This window comes from Mobula birostris, chromosome 12, assembly GCF_030028105.1.
Source record: "Mobula birostris isolate sMobBir1 chromosome 12, sMobBir1.hap1, whole genome shotgun sequence".
Taxonomy (NCBI): domain Eukaryota; kingdom Metazoa; phylum Chordata; class Chondrichthyes; order Myliobatiformes; family Myliobatidae; genus Mobula; species Mobula birostris.
Genome location: NC_092381.1, coordinates 72,993,124 through 73,011,874, shown reverse-complemented (window position 1 = coordinate 73,011,874; position 18,751 = coordinate 72,993,124).

Genomic DNA, 18,751 nt, shown 5'->3' with positions numbered 1-18,751 from the left:
TAAGATTTAAATACTTGAACCAAGGCTTTTAAACATACTGTTCACATGTCAAGAACTTTCTACCTGAATATGAGAGTCCTTACAAAAAGATGTTGTTTTCTCATTGTGCAAAATACTTCAGAGTTAAAAGTAAATTTATTAACAAAGTACATATATATCACCATATACAACCCTGAGATTCATTTTTTTGCAGGCATTCAGAATAAATACAAGAAACACAATAAAATCAATGGAACACCTAACTCAACAGGATTGACAAACAATCAATGTACTGCAAATACAAAAAGAAAAAGAAATAATAATAATAAACAATAAATAATGAGAACATGAGACAAAGAGTTCATGAAAGTGAGTACATGGGTTGTGGAACAGTTCACCGATGGGGCGGGCGAGTGAAGTTATCACCTCTTGTTAAAGAGCCTGATGTTTGAGTAGTAATTGCTCTTGAACCTGGTGGTGTAGATCCTGAGGCTTCTGTACCACCTTTCTAATGGCAGCGGTGAGAAGGGAGCCTGGCTTGGATCGTAAGGTCCTTGATGGATGCTGCTTTCTCGCAGCAGTGCTCCATGTAGATGTGCTCAGTGGTGGGTAGGCCTTTACCTGTAACATACAGGGCCTTATCCACTATTTGTAGGCTTTTCCATTCAAGGGCAATTGGTGTTTCTATACTAGGCTTCAATTCTAAACAACTTTTTTATATAAATAAGATATTAATTGTACATTTATTAACAATATATTATTTAGAAGTATCATAATAATGCACTTCCTTGTCTGTAGAAACTACGTAACTTCACTTGGTCTTGATTTTAGAATCACTGATGGTGTGTTGGTTTTTAAAATTTGAGAATCAAGTCTCCCATAGATGTAAAAAAATATGATTGCAGTGGATGTAACTGACACAGATAAAATATAGCTAAAACCATAATTTCATCCTAAAATAAAATCAGTTAGTTTGAGAAATATTATAATATAATGATATAAAATGGGGTTTTATTTCTGCAGAGTCTCCTATCCACCCACAGTCATGGAACCTCTGGTAAGATTGCACAACTGCATTTACATTTTTCCGCAGTAATTCCATTGTCCGCTCTGTTGAAGCTATAAAAGGCAAATCAGAATTGGACCTCTTGATATCATACGTTTTGAGGGGCTAAATGATCTGTTACAATTATTCATAAAAAGTCCACAATGTAAAAATCATATTCAAATTCTCAATAACATTCTCAAAAACTGATATTGAATGCTTTATTCTAAATAAAGGTTTCAGGTTTGACGTATTTTAGAATTTTTTTTATCCATTTTTATATTAAAGCTGAATATATGCCCTTCACACTCCATGGAGTGTTGCAGTATCACCTTCCTAGCCATTAGATCTCACTGTAGATCTCATCCACCCAGATGGGAGGGGTAGAGAAAGCTATGGTGTGGGTAGGAGAGACTGGACAGAAAAACAGATAGACTAAATAGGTCAAAGGATCTGTATGCTTCTGTGCTGCAATATTTTCTGCATTCTTTCATTTTTATGGATTATTGCTGGAGGAAGAAATAACAGCATCAGAACTAGATTTATTAACACTGACGTGTGAATTTGTGGCAACAATATAGTGCAGAATAAATTACTATCAGTTACAATTAAAAATGCAAAATAAAATAGTGATGTAATATTAGTAGGTCATTGGGCTGTTCAGAGACTCCTGTACCTCCTCCCTGATGGTTTAATAATGAGAACAGGGTACGTCCTGGATGCCGAGGGTCTTTAACAGTAGATGCTAACTTCCTGAGGCAGGGTCTCTAGAAGATGTCCTCAGTAGAAGGGAGGCTGTTGCCCACAATGAAGCTGGCTGCGTCTACAATGCTCTGCAGCCTTTTGTGATCCTGTGCATTGCAGTTCCTGTACCAGGCAGTAATGCAACCAATCAGAATGCTCTCCATAGAAGTTTGCTCAAGTTTTTGGTGACGTACCAAATATCCACGTTCCTAATGAAGTATTACCACTGGCATACCATGCCTTCATTATTGTATCAATATGTTGGACCCAAGATACATCCTCTGAGATATTGATGCCTTGGATCCTGAAACTGCTCAGCCTTTTCACTGCTGATCCCTCAATGAGGACTGATGTGTGTTTGCCCGACTTCCCCTTCCTGAAGTCCACAATCAATTATGTAGTCTTGCTGACATTGAGTTCAAGATTGTTGTTATAAAACCACTCAACCAGCTGATCTACCTCACTCCTTTACACCTCTCCATTGCCATCTAAGAATCTGCCAAAAACAATGGTGCCTTCGCAAATGTATACATCTGTATGATTTTTAGGTTGCAGCAGGTTTGTTTTTGGTCTTACAGTGCCAGCATTCATGGTTCAATTCCTGCCCCTGTCTGTAAGGAGTTTGTATGTTCCCCGTGTGGGTTTCCTCTGGGTGCTTCTGTTTCCTCCCACGTTCTAAAGGCGAATCAGATTTAATATCACTGGCATATGTCATGAAATTTGTTGTTATGTGGCAGCAGTACATTTCAATACATAATTTTAAAAACTATACAATAAGTATATATAAAATTTTAAATAAGTAGTGCAAAAAGAGAGAGAAAATGGCAAGATAGTGTTCCTGTTTTCATAGTTCATTCAGAAATCTGAGGGCAGAGGGGAAGAAGTGTTCCTGAAATGTTGAGTATGTGTTTTCAAACTCCGGTACTTCCTCCTTGATGGTAGCAATGAGAAGAGGGCATGTCCTGGGTGATGGGGGTCCTTCATGATAGATGCTGCCTTGTTGAGGTTTCACCTTTTGAAGGTGTCCTTGATGCTGGAGAGGCTATGATGGAGCTGGCTGAATTTCTTCTGTAGCTTCTTCCAATCCGGTGCAGGGGCCCATTTGTTGGCCATGGCAGATTTTGAATATTGAATAGGTCAAGGACAGTGGAAGAAGACAGATCAATTGTCTTCATTCCTGCCATGTGCTTGGAAATGGACACTGCCATTTTGTGGAACTGTTTTACATCCTCCATTTTGTGTGTTAGTTTCTTCGCTTGATCAGTGTTTTAAAGAAGATACAATGATACTTCAGGTAGTCTGCTGGACTAGAGATAATTTCCAAAGAAGAAGTTATTTGTGAGGTGTTCTTTGATATAACATGCAGGTTTGTGAATGCTGAATTGGTACCTGCCTGGACTGATTCGAGCTCGTTACTGAAGAGAACAAAGGGTCATAAATTATTGATTGTCACTTGCTGGGAAGCGCGTATTAATGCATGCTGGCCTGGAACAGAGCCAATAAAAAAAAAGGTGTTAAGGTCAGACTCATGACCTACAGCCAATGTCACTGGAATACAATATTTGAATTAGTAAGGAATGAATTTAAAAATGAACACTTTTGACTGTGCCATCAACAATAACTCTCTCAAGACCCACCATCGCGAGGAAGAACCCTCACGCCAAGGGTGGGAGAAGAAAAGATTGATCATCTGGCCAACGGAGATCCCCTAATTATAAACTGGAAAACTGGTCTGAGTGAGTATTGGTATAGAGGAAACAGTAGAATTCATGTTCTAAGTTGTTAGCCCAGGGTCAATATCGTTATGTTGTTGTTTGTGCAGAGTCAATAAAGTTCAAGCTTCAATTAATTATGAGTTGTGTAGTGAGTCTCCTAACCTAGTTTCATCGATGAACAGTCAGGACATCCATACCAGAATGTTCTCAATGGGGCATCTGTAGAAATTTGCAAGGGTCTTTGGTGACAAATTGTCTCCTCAAACTCCAAATGAAATATAGCCATTGTAATTGCATCAATGTATTGGGCAAAGGATAGATCTTCAGAGGTATTAACTCCCAGGAACATGAAACTGCTTACCATTTCTACTGCTGACCCCTCAATGAGAACTGGTGCGTGTTCCCTCAACTTCCCCTTCCTGAAGTCCACAATCAATACCTTGGTCTTACTCATGTTGAGCACAAGATTGTTGTTGTGCCAACACTCAAGCAGCGAATCTATCTATCTCCTGTATGTCTCCTCATTACCATCTGAAATTCTGCAAATATGTTGTGTCATCAGCAAATATAGTCATGGCTAAACAGAGAGTAGAGCAGTGGGCTAAGCATGCATCCTTGAGGTACGGCAGTATTATGGCAATAAGACGTTTCTGATTCACCCAGACTTCGGTCTCCCAGTGAGGAAGTATCCAGTTGGAGAAGGAGGTACAGAGACCCAGGTTTTGGAGCTTGTTGATTAGGACTGAGGGTATGGTTGAGTTGAATTCTGAGTTGTAATCAATAAACAGCAGCCTGCCGTAGGTACTACTATTGCCCAGGTGGTCCGAGGCCAAGTGGAGAGCCAGTGAGATTGCATCCTTTGTAGACCTATTGTGGCGATAGGCAAATTACATTGGGCCCTGGTCCTTGCGTAGGCAGGAGTTGATTCTAGCCGTGACCAACCTCTCAAAGCACTTCATCACAGTCAATGTGAACACCACTGGGCGATAGTCATTGAGGAACCCACTCTGCTCTTCTTAGGCACTTCTTGTTACCCTTTTGAAGCAGGTGGTAACTTACGACTGTAGTATAGAGAGATTGAAGATGTCCTTGAACACTCCCGCCAGTTGGTTGGCACAGGTTTTCAGAGCCCAACCGAGATCACTATCAGGCCTGATGCCTTGCAAGGGTTCACCCTCTTGAAAAATATTCTGACTTTGGCCTCTAAGACAGATCACTGGATCACCAGATGCTACAGGGATTCACACAGATGTAGTCTTATTCTCTCTTTCAAAACATGCATAAAAAGCATTGAGCTCATCTGGGAGTGAAGCATCACAAACATTTATGATGTTAGGTTTCACTTTGTAGGAAGTAATGGCCCGCAAACCCTACCAGAGCTAACATGCACCCGATTCCATCTCTAATCGCAATCAGAATTGTTTTCGCATTCTTAAAATAGCCTTCCATAGATCATACCTGGACTTTTTGTATAGTTCTGGATCACCGGTCTGGAATGTCACACATCTAGCCCTCGGCAGACTACGAATCTCCTTGCTCCATGGCTTTTGGTTTGTGTATGTTCTCCAAGTCACACACTCAACCACACAGGTCTTGAAATTGGTGACAACTGTGGCATATTCATTCAGATCTGAAGATGAATCTCTGAATACTGTCCAGTCCACTGACTCAAAACAGTCCCGTAAGTGCTTCTCCGCCTCCCTTGACCATATCGTTAGGCTTTAGTCTCTGCCTAAACACTGGGAGTAGAAGTGCAGCCAGGTGATCAGACTTTCCAAAATGGCACGGTAAGCATCCTTGCTGTTGGTATAATAGTGGTCAAGTGTGTTGGCTCCTCTGCTTCTACAGGTAGTCGTTCAGAGTCATCTTCAAGCTGGCCTGGTCGAAGTCCCTCGCAATAATAGGGAAGGCATCAGGGTGCGTTGTTTTGTGCCTGCTGATTATGGTGCTCAGCTCCTTCAGTGCCTGTCTGACGTTGGCCTGGGGTGGAATGTACACCACCACCTGGATGTTGGCAGAAGACTCCCCCAGCAGATAACATGGATGATTCTTGACCACTAGATGTTCCAAGTCGGGTGAGCGGGATTGAGACATAACTGTCATGTCTGTGCACCATGATGAGTTAATCATGAACCATACTCTCTCTCCTCTACCTTCCATCAGGATGGTCGGGGTGGAATTCTAAAGCCTCGGCATTTCAATCGTATCTGTAGACCGAAGCACCGTTCCTACTTCCATTTTCTGAAAGGGAAATTGCACTCATGACCTGAGACTGCCAACCAGGAATCACCGATTTTGAGTATCAATCGATGTTTTAAATGTCTTAAAGCGATGCTGCTTACTGAATTCACCCTTCAGTGTAATGGCTTCAATCACTTCGCTAATAAACAAATAGGTGAAGTGCTCAAAGAAAATAACATTGAAAATGACAGAGTTCCATAATGTTTTTTACATGAGAATACATTTAAAGGAGAACTCAAACATATTTAGTATATATTTCTTTGTGATGTATTACAGCTTTATTACTTAAAGTTGTTATAACCGGGAGGGGTAGTGGGGATAAGCTCCCACTACCTATTAAATACTCCCAATGGTGTACGCCTCAAATAGCCTCTGACAACTAAGTTCTGTTGCCCATGTAGCAAGCTCCCCCTCTCCAGGCACCTGATGAGCCCAAAGGAACGGCAGAGACCGATAACGGTTTGGTACCAGCAACGTTGCAGGAAAGACAGTCAACATTGAACTCAATGTGGGACTGCCTTAGGCACTCCATCTTTTTATTATTCCCTCAGGGTTTAGGCCTAAATCCTTTCCCGTGAGTGGGTATAGCCGCAAGGCGGTGGAAGGTTGAGATCAGAGTTCTCCTTCTGCTAGATGAGCTGCCAGCCATGGCTAACGAGCTCCATCTATCCGAAGCGACTGCTGCTTTTAAGGCGCCAGTAACCTGCCTTTGCCTTTTCTCTTGTCCGTAGAAACAGTTCCGCCAGGCTTAGTAGCTAAACGACACGTGAAGGCCAAGAGTTGAGCTTGCTCGCCATATCATACTGTGCGGGCTTGCATATCTAGACAGCTAAGATGCAATATCCATTGTCAACTCTGACCGATGGAGACCTCAGAAATGGAAATTATTCCAGATGTTCCCATTTGTTTTTTATTAAAATGCCTGTTGAGTAAAATTATACCTTGAAAATTAACTAAATCCCAAGAATCATTATGAATTGATGATTGCAGAAATGCAAAAATATATTTTTTTTGTTTTACAGTAAAACCAATTTTTAAAATATATCTTTTGCATGAATTTCCGTAGTAAACACAACAAAGTTTCAGACCTCTAATTCTGCTTCCTGGTTTTGTTTTTGTAGAACGTGTGAGACAACCCACTAACTTTGTTCTTGTTCTGCTCTAAGTCATCAATTTGAAATGTTTCTCTCCACAGATATTCGATCATCTGTTGACTAGTTCAAGCATTTTCTTTTAATACCATTGGTTTTTGCCCTGTCCTCTACACTCTCTTCTCAGCCTCATCTTGTATTGATTTGTCACTGACTATAAAAGACTTATGATCAATATTGTTTGGATACCAAATTCACCAGAAACAAATATCTCCCAATCATGCCAGTGGAGAATCAACCTAATTGCTTTCTCTACCATCTCCAACTTGCTAAAATGTTTTTTAATGAATGGTTAAACAAATGCCACCAAGAACTGCAAATGAACAGAAACAGAGAAAACAAAATTGAAGTCATCATTTTATCTTTCTTGACCATGAACATCTAGTGAAAATCAGGCTTCCTGGTGTCCTATGAAGATCTCCATTTAACTTATGTTTTGCTTCCTTTCATTAATTGACTTGTTTTTGTCCCTCCAAAAGGCATTATTCTCACTCTGCAGCAGGCTATCAAGAAGGCAAATGGAATATTGGCCTTCATTGTTAGAGGGATTGAATTTAAGAGTAGGGAGGTTATGCTGCAACTGTACAGGGCACTGGTGAGGCCACATCTGGTGTACTGAGTGCAGTTCTAGTCTCCTCACATGATGAGGTATTGGTGAGGCCATATCTGGTGTACTGAGTGCAGTTCTAGTCTCTTTACTTACTGGCTTTGGAGGCAGTACAGAGGAGGTTCACTAGGTGGATTCCAGAGATGAGGGGGTTAGACTATGAGAAGTTGAGCCACTTGGGACAATACTCACTGGAATTCAGAAGGATGAATGGAGATCTTATACAAACATATAAAATTATGACAAGATAAGATAAGATAAGATAAGGGATAGATAAGATAGAGGCAGGAAAGCTGCTTCCATTGGTAGGTAAGACTAGAACTATACTTTATACTTTATAGTTGCCAAACAATTGATACTAGAACGTACAATCATCACCGCGATATTTGATTCTGCGCTTCCCACCCCCTGGATTACAAATCGATAGTAAATATTAAAAAATTTAAATTATAAATCATAAATAGAAAATAGAAAAATGGAAAGTAAGGTAGTGCAAAAAAACCAAGAGGCAGGACCAGATACTTGGAGGGTACGGCCCAGATTTGGGTCAGGATCCGTTCAGCGGTCTTATTACAGGTGGAAAGAAGCTGTTCCCAAATCTGGCCGTATGAGTCTTCAAGCTCCTGAGCCTTCTCCTGGTGGGAAGAGGGACGAAAAGTGTGTTGGCTGGGTGGGTCATGTCCTTGATTATCCTGGCAGCACTGCTCCGACAGCATGCAGTGTAAAGTGAGTCCAAGGACGGAAGATTGGTTTGTGTGATGTGCTGCGCTGTGTTCACGATCTTCTGCAGCTTCTTCCGGTCTTGGACAGGACAACTTCCATACCAGGTTGTGATGCACCCTAGAAGAATGCTTTCTATGGTGCATCTATAAAAATTAGTGAGGGTTTTAGGGGACAGGTCAAATTTCTTTAGTTTTCTCAGGAAGTAAAGGCACTGGTGGGCCTTCTTGGCAGTGGACATAGCCTCACGATTCGGGGGAGTAAATTTAGGGTGGAGATGAGGAGAAACTGCTTTTCCCAAAGAGTGGTGAATCTGTGGAATTCTCTGCCCAGTGAAGGAGTGAAAGCTACCTTAGTAAATATATTTAAAACAAGGTTAGATAGATTTTTGCATAGTAGGGGAATTAAGGGTTATGGGGAAAAGGTAGGTAGGTGGAGATGAGTCCATTGTCAGATCAGCCATGATCTTATTGAATAGCGGAGCAGGCTCAACCGGCTAGATGGCCTAGTCCTGCTCCTATTTCTTATTTTATTATGTCTTTAGAGCCTCTGTTGGCATTTCTGTAGCACAGAGTTTTTATGGGATGGGGTTGCCAGTCTCAGGGTCATTTTGCATCCAGGCGCGAGTTGAATGTGGTTCAGAGGGATAATAAATATGCCATGAAGGAATGGTAAAGCAGACTCTATGGGTCAAATGGCCTAATTCTGTTCCTATGTCTTATGGTCATATGGAAAGCTACTTTACTTAAGATTTTGTTTGTGGCGGATTTAACACTATCACAACTAATTTCAGTTTGGAAGGGGCAAAGAAAGACAAGCCAGTTACTCCATCATTAATTTTACCATATCAATTAGCAAACAGACATGGGTATCAGGGCAATATATCCCTCCACTGAACTATTTAATTTTTACTTGGTCAGTCATTAGTTAGTGTTGTTTATGAGCACTGCCCTTTGAACACAAACACAGGCAATTGATGCTATTTAAAAACTGTTTTATCTAGGAACTGTGTCGTGCCTAACAGCCACACAAGTGTACAGAATTGATGCTAGTTAGAACCTGTTTGGCAAGAGACTCTTGCCCCAATTAAGCAGCTTGTGGTCCCAAATAAAAGATGGAGATCCCAGCTATTTTCTTGATTAATGTTTGTTCTTTAAGAGTTGTCCCAAATAAGCAGCTGCCCCAATTAACTGACGACCCAATTAACCGGAATCCACTGTAGCACATTATTAATTTTTTGAGGACCTTCAGATTTTTACATGAGATAAAAATTATCTAAAACCCTTAATGATTGACAGAGAGTATAAAGAATCTATTAAAATATCTAATAAAGTATGCAGCTGTAATATGAGATGCTGACATTGCTACAGTTTGTATCTTCAAGGACCTAGTGCCATAGTCAAAAGCTTAAAAGTTATATTCAACACTTTAAAATAGCAATCTGTTTTTAATATTTAAAAATACAAAGTGGCAAAGAAGCATGTCTTCACTACAGTGTAAATGTGATACTCCTAGTCAGCCCTTAGAGGTTAAAATATTGACAATAAGTAATGGGTAGTTAAATGAAATACAAAGGTTACCATGCAAATGAAAACAGTTTATTTGGAATTGCTGATCCCAGAATCAGCAGTCCAAACAATTTTATTGGCACTTCATTCCAGTACCAATCTGCATCAGAAAATATGCTTACGTTTTCACTTGTTTTGAGAGGCTGTTGGCATTAAAATTTCATCTTAAAATTTTGATACCTAAAATATGGACAGAAAGTGAGCCAATTAGTCTAGATGTAATGAGCAGTGATTGATCCACACAATACCTTTGTGAGCCACCTCAAACCTTAACATATTTCCATTCCATAAATTACTATAAATTAAAAGTAGAAAATATTGAAAATATGATGCTGATTGGATTTTGCTATTTTCAAAGTACAGATTTTAATGGGAATGCATATAATTAGAAATGGTCTAAAGCAGGTAAATGAAACTGTTGAAATCTGCGGTAACTGATTTAAGGATAAACTTGAATCAACATTTGTGGAAATAAGTTTGACAATTTAGTTGATAAAAATGATTAACAAATTCAGTATGATCTATGATTTAATTAAGCACATACGATAAAAATGATTTGTAAATTATCAGCCATTTACTGCAATTGTGAAGGGCAGATTCTAAGTAATTAACTTCTTAAGCAGCAACAGTGTGCCTGACATAAGACATAGACATAGGAGCAGAATTAGGCCATTTGGCCCATCGAGTCTGCTCTGCCATTCAATCATGGCTGATCGTTTTGTCCCCTCCTCAGCCCCACTCCCCACCTTCTCCCCAAAACCTTGTTGCCACGTCCAATCAAGAACCTATCAAACTCTTCCTTAAATACACCCAATGACTGGGCCTCCACAGCTGCCTGCTGGAACAAATTCCACAAATTCACCACCCTCTGGCTAAAGAAATTTTTCCACATCTCTGTGTTAAATGGACTCCCCCCTGAGGCTGTGCCCTCTTGTCCTAGACTGCCCCACCATGGAAAACATCCTTTCCACATCTACTCTATCTAGGCCCTTCAACATTTGAAATGTTTCAATGAGATCCCCCCGCTTCTAAATTCCAGTAAGTACAGACCCAGAGCCATCAAATGTTCCTTGTATGATAATCCTTTCATTTCCGGAGTCAACCTTGTGAACCTCCTCTGAACCCTCTCCAATGCCAGCACACCTTTTCTTAGATGAAGAGCCCCAACTGTTCACAATACTCAAGGTGAGGTCCAACCAGTACTTTATAAACCCTCAGCAACACATCCCTGCTCTTGTATTCTAGACCTCTTGAAGTGAATACTAACATCGCATTTGCCTTACTCTCCACCAACTCTACCCGCAAGTTAACCTTTAGGGTGTTCTGCACAAGGACTCCCAAGTCCCTTTGCACCTGAGATTTTTGGATTTTCTCCCCATTTAGAAAATAGTCCGCACTTTTATTTCTGCTATCAAAGTGTATAACCATGCATTTTCCAACATTGTATTTCATTTACCACTTTCTTGCCCATTCTCCTAATCTGCCTGTTTCTGCAGCCTATCTGTTTCCGTAACACTACCTGCCTCTCACCCCTGGGTGGGATGGAATGATCAATTGTGTCTTTTCCTCTTGCTCTGTATTAATCTGCAGACATAAGTGAAGTAAATTACATTAATTGGAAGAACAGGACAAGGTAATACAGTGAAAGGAAGCAACACATACAAAATGCTGGAGGAACTCAGCAGGCCAGGCAGCATCTATGGAAAAGAGTACACAGTCGATGTTTCAGGCCAAGATCTTTCATCTGGACTGGAAAAAAAGATGAGAAGTCAGAGTAAGAAGGTGGAGGGATCACCTATCACCTTGTACTTCTTCCTCCCCCTCCTCCCATCTTCTTAATCTGACCTCTCATCTTTTTTCCAGTCCTGATGAAGGGTCTCAGCCTGAAACATCGACTGTTTACTCTTTTCCATAGATATCGTCTGACCTGCTGAGTTCCTCCAGCATTTTGTATGTGTTGCTTGAATTTCCAGTATCTGCAGATTTTCTTGTGACAGTAAAAAGAAATTCATTTTTCTTCTCAGTATGTATTCTCAGTTGAGTCAAATTCTTGGTCTTAATCAAAAATACATTTGTTAACAATTAAACTAAAGTTTGTGCACGTTAACGATTCTACACAGTGTTGAAAGTCCTTTGAAAAAGTACAGATATAAATGATTAGATGTGTGAGGAATATTGTTTTCTTGGCTTGCTGAAATTTTCCTTTCACCCATGAAAGGTAACAATCCATGTCTGAATTGAAACCAATAGTTACAAATGCTTTGGAGTTTCATTCGTTACCTTTTGACTTTCAAGAATAAGGTACAAAAATGAATTTTTTGAGAGATTAAAGATGTGCATAGTTAAATAATTTATTCATGGCCTATGAAATATGGCTTCATGGGCTGACTTACTTCAACATAACCTAACCTATAATTGAAAAAAACATTATATATTTACTTATTGCAATATATCAGATGTTGAACAAAACAAGCTGAAGCTGAACCGGCAATGGCACATTTACAAATGCATTGCCATTTTATTTTCTACTCAAAGGCATGACAAGGCAAAACATGAGAAACTATAGACTTGGGGTACAATTTCTAGCTTTCACATTGGTTCTGGGACAATTTGCCCTTGACCAATGAAAATTTAAAGGGCCAATTTATCACATGACTGGCAGTAGATGGAAATATTTCACTCCTAGTCAACAGACAAATTTACTAATCTTATTACCTGCTTACCACATGACAAAACCGGAATAAATAAATAGACTCTCTCTTCACTAAACTTGTTTGTAATCAGGCACTATAAAACAGTTTTGCTTCCAACAGCAGTATAAAATTTTCCTAATTGACAGAGACTTTACTTACTTTGTATTCCTCTCCTCTCAAAATGTTTTGCTTTCGCTGTCTTCCATATTTATTATGCCATGTCTAGAAAATTAGTTGAAATTACTTTTAATGCCACTTAATGCTAGCCATTTTTCATAGTCCATTTTCCACTATCAGTATCTTAGTTATGTGGCAGAGGTACAGGGAGAATGATTTAATCACAAAATCTATTTACAGCTTCATTAAATAAAATCCTCTGGTTTTAGTAAACCCATAAAATTGATAGTTAAATTTCTTTTAACTTTTTAATATTTCTTGGGCAATCCTTTAATCAAGGGAGCTCACTTCCACTCTTTTCTCTGCTTCTTTTGGCTCCCAATGTATAGCCTTGAGGTTCTCAATTACTATTTTGAATGTTTCTTCTCCACCTTGTGTGGCTATGGGCCAGAGTCAGCAGAGATATTGCAATTGCTTAAAGCTTTCAAGACATCCTTAAATCTTTTCCTCTTTCTATCTGCTAACCCACGACATAGCTCAGAATAAACCATCCATTTCAGGAGTTTCAGGCGTGCAAACAATATGGCCTACCCAACGTAACCGTTTGAATCCTGAAAGCACTGGCCAGGGAGAGACCACTGACAATGGTTTGCTTATCCTGCTATGTACATTGAAGAGATAGTGTGTGCAATATATTTCCAGTAACTTGTGTTGCCTTCTGTAGGCACTCCAGTTCCCAGAAGCACATGAAGGCATTGGTCACTGTGACCACAGGTTGTATGCCAGATCCAGATTCTTGATCTCCAAATACGCTTCTTCTTTGTGCTGTCACTGAAGACTGGTGAAATCCATCATCTATGTCCACCTTCTTTGAGAGTGGCTCTGAAGATATGGGAAGTAGTCCAATTTTGCCCTAGGGTCCTGTCATGAACATTATTATAAGGTAGTGCACTGTAGCATGGCCAGGATGTTCTTGTTGGTCTTGCGTGTAAAGTCCTCTGTTCATATGCCTTAGTGAAGGAGATAACAATGTTTTCACGTTCAATCACTGAATGTGTACATACGTATAAAAACATTATCTGCATACTGTAGTTCAACTAGTGAAGTTTGGGTCACTCTAGCCCTGGAGTGTAGTTGCCTTAGGCTGAACATTTTCCACGTTAGGTTTGACAACTAGCTCCATAACAAAATGAAAGATGTTAAAAATATTCTGGGAGAATGATACAGCCAAATTTGGCACTCACTCTCAATGAGTTTTATTATAATGAAGACCCATGGATTAGTTTCATAGCTTGCACACTGTTGTGAAGCAAATATAAATTGCAGAAAAGCTTGTATGGACAGCAAAATAATGTACATGATTTAGGGTTTGGGGGATGTGAAGGTAATTTCTCCCAAATGCATTTCCCAGCCTTACTTTCCAATGTAAATAAGTTGTTGGAGGTCCCTTCATCACAGTCAGCTTTTAAATTTAAGGTGTATTGTAGTCAGTAATCACTGGTGCCTTGATCAGCCTGCATCCTGTGCATCGGGACACTCAAGCCAAGTCGTGTATGGGAGAATACAAACGTACCTCCTCCCCAGCTTTATCCCTCACTTCTAATGGCCACTGATTTTAACCACTGTATTGTAATTACATATTGATACTGAGGAAATAACACAGATTACATCTTAGCACATGAATTTGAATACTAATAGAAACATAGAAAACCTACAGCCCAATACAGGCCCTTCGGCCCACAATGCTGTGCCGAACATGTACTTACTTTAGAAATTATCCAGGGTTAGACATAGCCCTCTATTTTTCTAAGCTCTATGTACCTATCCAAGAGTCTCTTAAAAGACCCTATTGTATCCACCTCCACCACCGTTGCCGGCAGCCCATTCCACACACTCGCCACTCTCTGTGTAAAAAACTTACCCCTGACATCTCCTCTGGACCTACTTCCAAGCACCTTAAAACTGTGCCCTCTCATGTTAGCCATTTCAGCCCTGGGAAAAAGCCTCTGACTATCCACACGATCAATACCTCTCATCATATTATACGACTCTATCAGGTCACCCCTCATCCTCTGTCACTCCAAGGAGAAAAGGCCAAGTTCACTCAACCTATTCTCATAAAGCATGTTCCCCAATCCAGGCAACATCCTTGTAAATCTCCTCTACACCCTTTCTATAGTTTCCACATCCTTCCTGTAGTGAGGTGACCAGAACTGAGCACAGTACTCCAAGTGGGGTCTGACCAGGGTTCTATACAGCTGTAACATTACCGCTCAGCTCTTGAACTCGGTTGATGAAGACCAATGCACCGTATGCTTTCTTAGCCACACAGTCGACCTGCACAGTAGCTTTGAGTGTCCTATGGACTCGGACCCCAAGATCCCCCTGATCCTCCACACTGCCAAGAGTCTTACCATTAATACTATATTCTGCCATCATACCTGACCTATCAAAATGAACCAACTCACACTTCTTTGGGTTGAACTCCACCTGCCACTTCTCAGCCCAGTTTTGCATCCTATCGATGTCCTGCTGTAAACTCTGACAGCCCTCCACACTATCCACAACACCCCCAACCTTTGTGTCATCAGCAGATTTACTAACCTATCCCTCCACTTCCTCATCCAGGTCATATATGAAAATCACGGAGAGAAGAGATCCTAGATCAGATCCCTGAGGCACACCACTGGTGACTGACCTCCAGCAGAATATGACCCACCTACAACCACTCTCTGCCTTCTGTAGGCAAGCCAATTCTGGATCCACAAAGCAAGGTCTGTTTGGATCTCATGCCGCCTTACTTTCTCAATAAGCCTTGCATGGGGTACCTTATCAAATGCCTTGCTGAAATCCAAATGCACTACATCTACTGCTTTACCTTCATCAATGCGTTTAGTCACATCCTCAAAAAATTCAATCAGACTCGTAAGGCATGACCTGGATTTGACAAAGCCATGCTGACTATTCCTAATCATATTATGCCTCTCCAAACATTCAGGATCTTTTCTATCAACTTACCAACCACTGAAGTAAGACTCACTGGTCTATAATTTCCAGGGCCATCTCTACTCCTTTTCTTGAATAAGGGAACAACACTTGCAACTCTCCAATCTCCTGAAACCTCTCCGGTCTCCATTGATGATGCAAAGATCATTGCCAGAGGCTCAGGAATCTCCTCCCTTGCCTCTTGCAGTAGCCTGGGGTATATCTCATCCAGTCCTGGTGACTTATCCAACTTGATGCTTTCCAAAAGCTTCAGCACATCCTCTTTCTTAATGTCTATATGCTCAAGCTTTTCAATCCACTGTAAGTCATCCCTAAAATCGTCAAGGTCCTTTTCCATAGTGAATGCTAAAGCAAAGTATTCATTAAGTACCACCACTATCTCCTCTGGTTCCATACACACTTTTGCACTGTCACACTTGATTGGTCCTATTCTCGCACGTCTTATCCTCTTGCTCTTCACATGCCTTGGGGTTTTCCTTAATATTGCTCACCAGGCCTTCTGATGGCCCCTTCTGGCTCTCCTAATTTCATTCTTAAACTCCTTCCTACTAGCCTTATAATTTTCTAGATTTCTATCATTACCTAGTTTTTTGAACCTTTCATAAGCTTTTCTTTTCTTCTTGACTAGATTTTCAACAGCCTTTGTACACCATGGTTCCTCTACCCTACCATCCTTTCCCTGTCTCATTAGAATGTACCTATGCAGAACACCGCACAAATATCCCCTGAACATTTGCCACCTTTCTGCCGTACATTTTCTTGAGAACATCTCTTCCCAATTTATACTTCCAAGTTCCTGCATGATAGCTTCATATTTCCCCTTACTCCAATTAAATGTTTTCCTAACTTGTATGTTCCTATCCCTCTCCAATGCTATGGCAAAGGGATAGAATTATGATCAGTATCTCCAAAATGCTCTCCCACTGAGAGACCTGACTCCTGACCAGGTTCACTTCCCAATACCAGATCAAGTACAGTCTCTCCTCTTGTAGGCTTATCTACATATTGTGTCAGGAAACCTTCCTGAACACACCTAACAAACTCCATCCCATCTAAACCCATTGCTGTAGGGAGATGCCAATCAATGTTGGGGAAATTAAAATCTTCCACCACAACAACCCTGTTATTATTACACCTCTCCAGAATCTGTCTCCCTATCTGCTCCTCGATGTTCCTGTTACTATTGGGTAGTCTATAAAAAACACCCAGTAGAGTTATTGACCCCTTGCTGTTCCTAACTTCCACCCCCAGAGACTTGGTAGACAATCCCTCCATGACTTCCTCCTTTTCTGCAGCCGTGACACTATCTCTGATCAACAGTGCCACGCCCCCACCTTTTCTGCCTCCCTCCCTGTCCTTTCTGAAACATCTAAAGCCTTGCACTCTAAGTAGCCATTCCTGCCCCTGAGCCATCCAAGTCTCTGTAATGGCCACAACATGATAGCTCCAAATACTGATTCATGCTTTAAGTTCATCCACTTTGTTCATGATACTCCTTGCATTAAATTAGACACACCTCAAACCATCAGACTGAGCATATCCCTTCTCAATTACCAATTACATCATTTCTTTCTCCAAAATTTCAATAATTTTCATAATCATCTCACTGAGATCTTTAACCTCTCATTTTGACAGTCTGAGGTACCCATCTGCTTCAAGCAGGCTTCAATCACACAGTGCCTAAGAAGAACACGGTAACATGCTTCAATGACTGTTGTCCAGTAGCACTTACATCCACTGTGATGAAGTGTTTTGAGAGGTTGGTGATGAAACACATCAACTCCTACCTGAGTAGCAACTTAGATCTACTCTAATTTGCCTACCAACATAGCAGACGCCGTTTCATTGGCTCTTCACTCAACTTCTGAATAATGAAGGTGCATACATCAGGATGCTCTTTATTGAGTACAACTCAGCATTCAATACTATTATCTCCTCAAAATAAATCAAAAAGCTCCAAGTCCTGTCCTCAATACCTCCTCAATTTCCTCACTTGCAGAGTCTATCACAGATAAAGCCCTCCCCACCATAGGGCACATCTACATGGAGAGTTGTCGCAGGAAAGCAGGGATCCCCATCACCTAGGTCATGCTGTCTTCTCACTACTGCCTTCAGGAAGAAGGTACAAGAGCCTCAGGACTCATACCACCTGGATCAGGAACAGTTACTACCCCTCAAGCATCATCCTCTTGAACCAAAGGGGATAACTTCACTCAACTTCACTTGTCCCATCACTGAACAGTTCCCACAATCTATTAGACTCATTTTCGAGTATTCTTCATCCATGTTCCTAATACTTATTGCCTCTTTTTGTGTTGTATTTACACTGTTTGGTGTCCTTTGCACATTGGCTGATTCCATCATGTTTACTGGATTTACTGAGTATGCCTACAAGAAAATGAATCTCAGGGTTGTAGACGGTGACATATATGTACTTCGATAATCAATTTACTTTGTATTTTGAATGTTTACCTACCACTTCATAAGTGCTAAACGCAAGGAAGAACTTAAAAGATGCATTGAATGGCAGAAGCTTCAATCTATATTTACCTTAACATTCACCAGCTTTTCGTTCGTGTGGTTTTAATTATTACCCTTAGAATGGTGAACAAGGCTGCTTTATTTTCTTGTTCTCCAAATGACTCAGAGTTATCTTGAACTCTGTCCCAAATTTAATTTAGCAAAATTAAAAACCCCACTTTCTTCAGAACTATGTTGCAAAGTAAAATTTTTAAAAATTAGCAAGTGCATGATATTCAACCATTTGGTAGCCTTAGTAAAAAGAAAGCGTATGAGACATTGAACCTAATAGTAACTGCTAGTGCTGCAACAATACCCTAACAGACTGCAAAGTAAATTAGTTTCTACTAAAACCATAAGACAAAGACATAGGAGCAGAATTAGGCCATTCAGCCCATCGAGTATGCTCTGCCATTCCATCATAGCTGATCCCAATCCCATTCAACCCATACACATGCCTTCTCGCCGTAACCTTTGATGCCCTGACCCATCAGGGAACTATCAACTTCCACTTTAAGTGTACCCATGGACTTGGCCTCCACCGCAGTCAGTGGCAGAGCATTCCACAGATTCACTACCCTTTGGCTAAAAAAAAATTCTCCTTACCTCTGTTCTAAAAGGCTGCCCCTCAATTTTAAGGCTCTG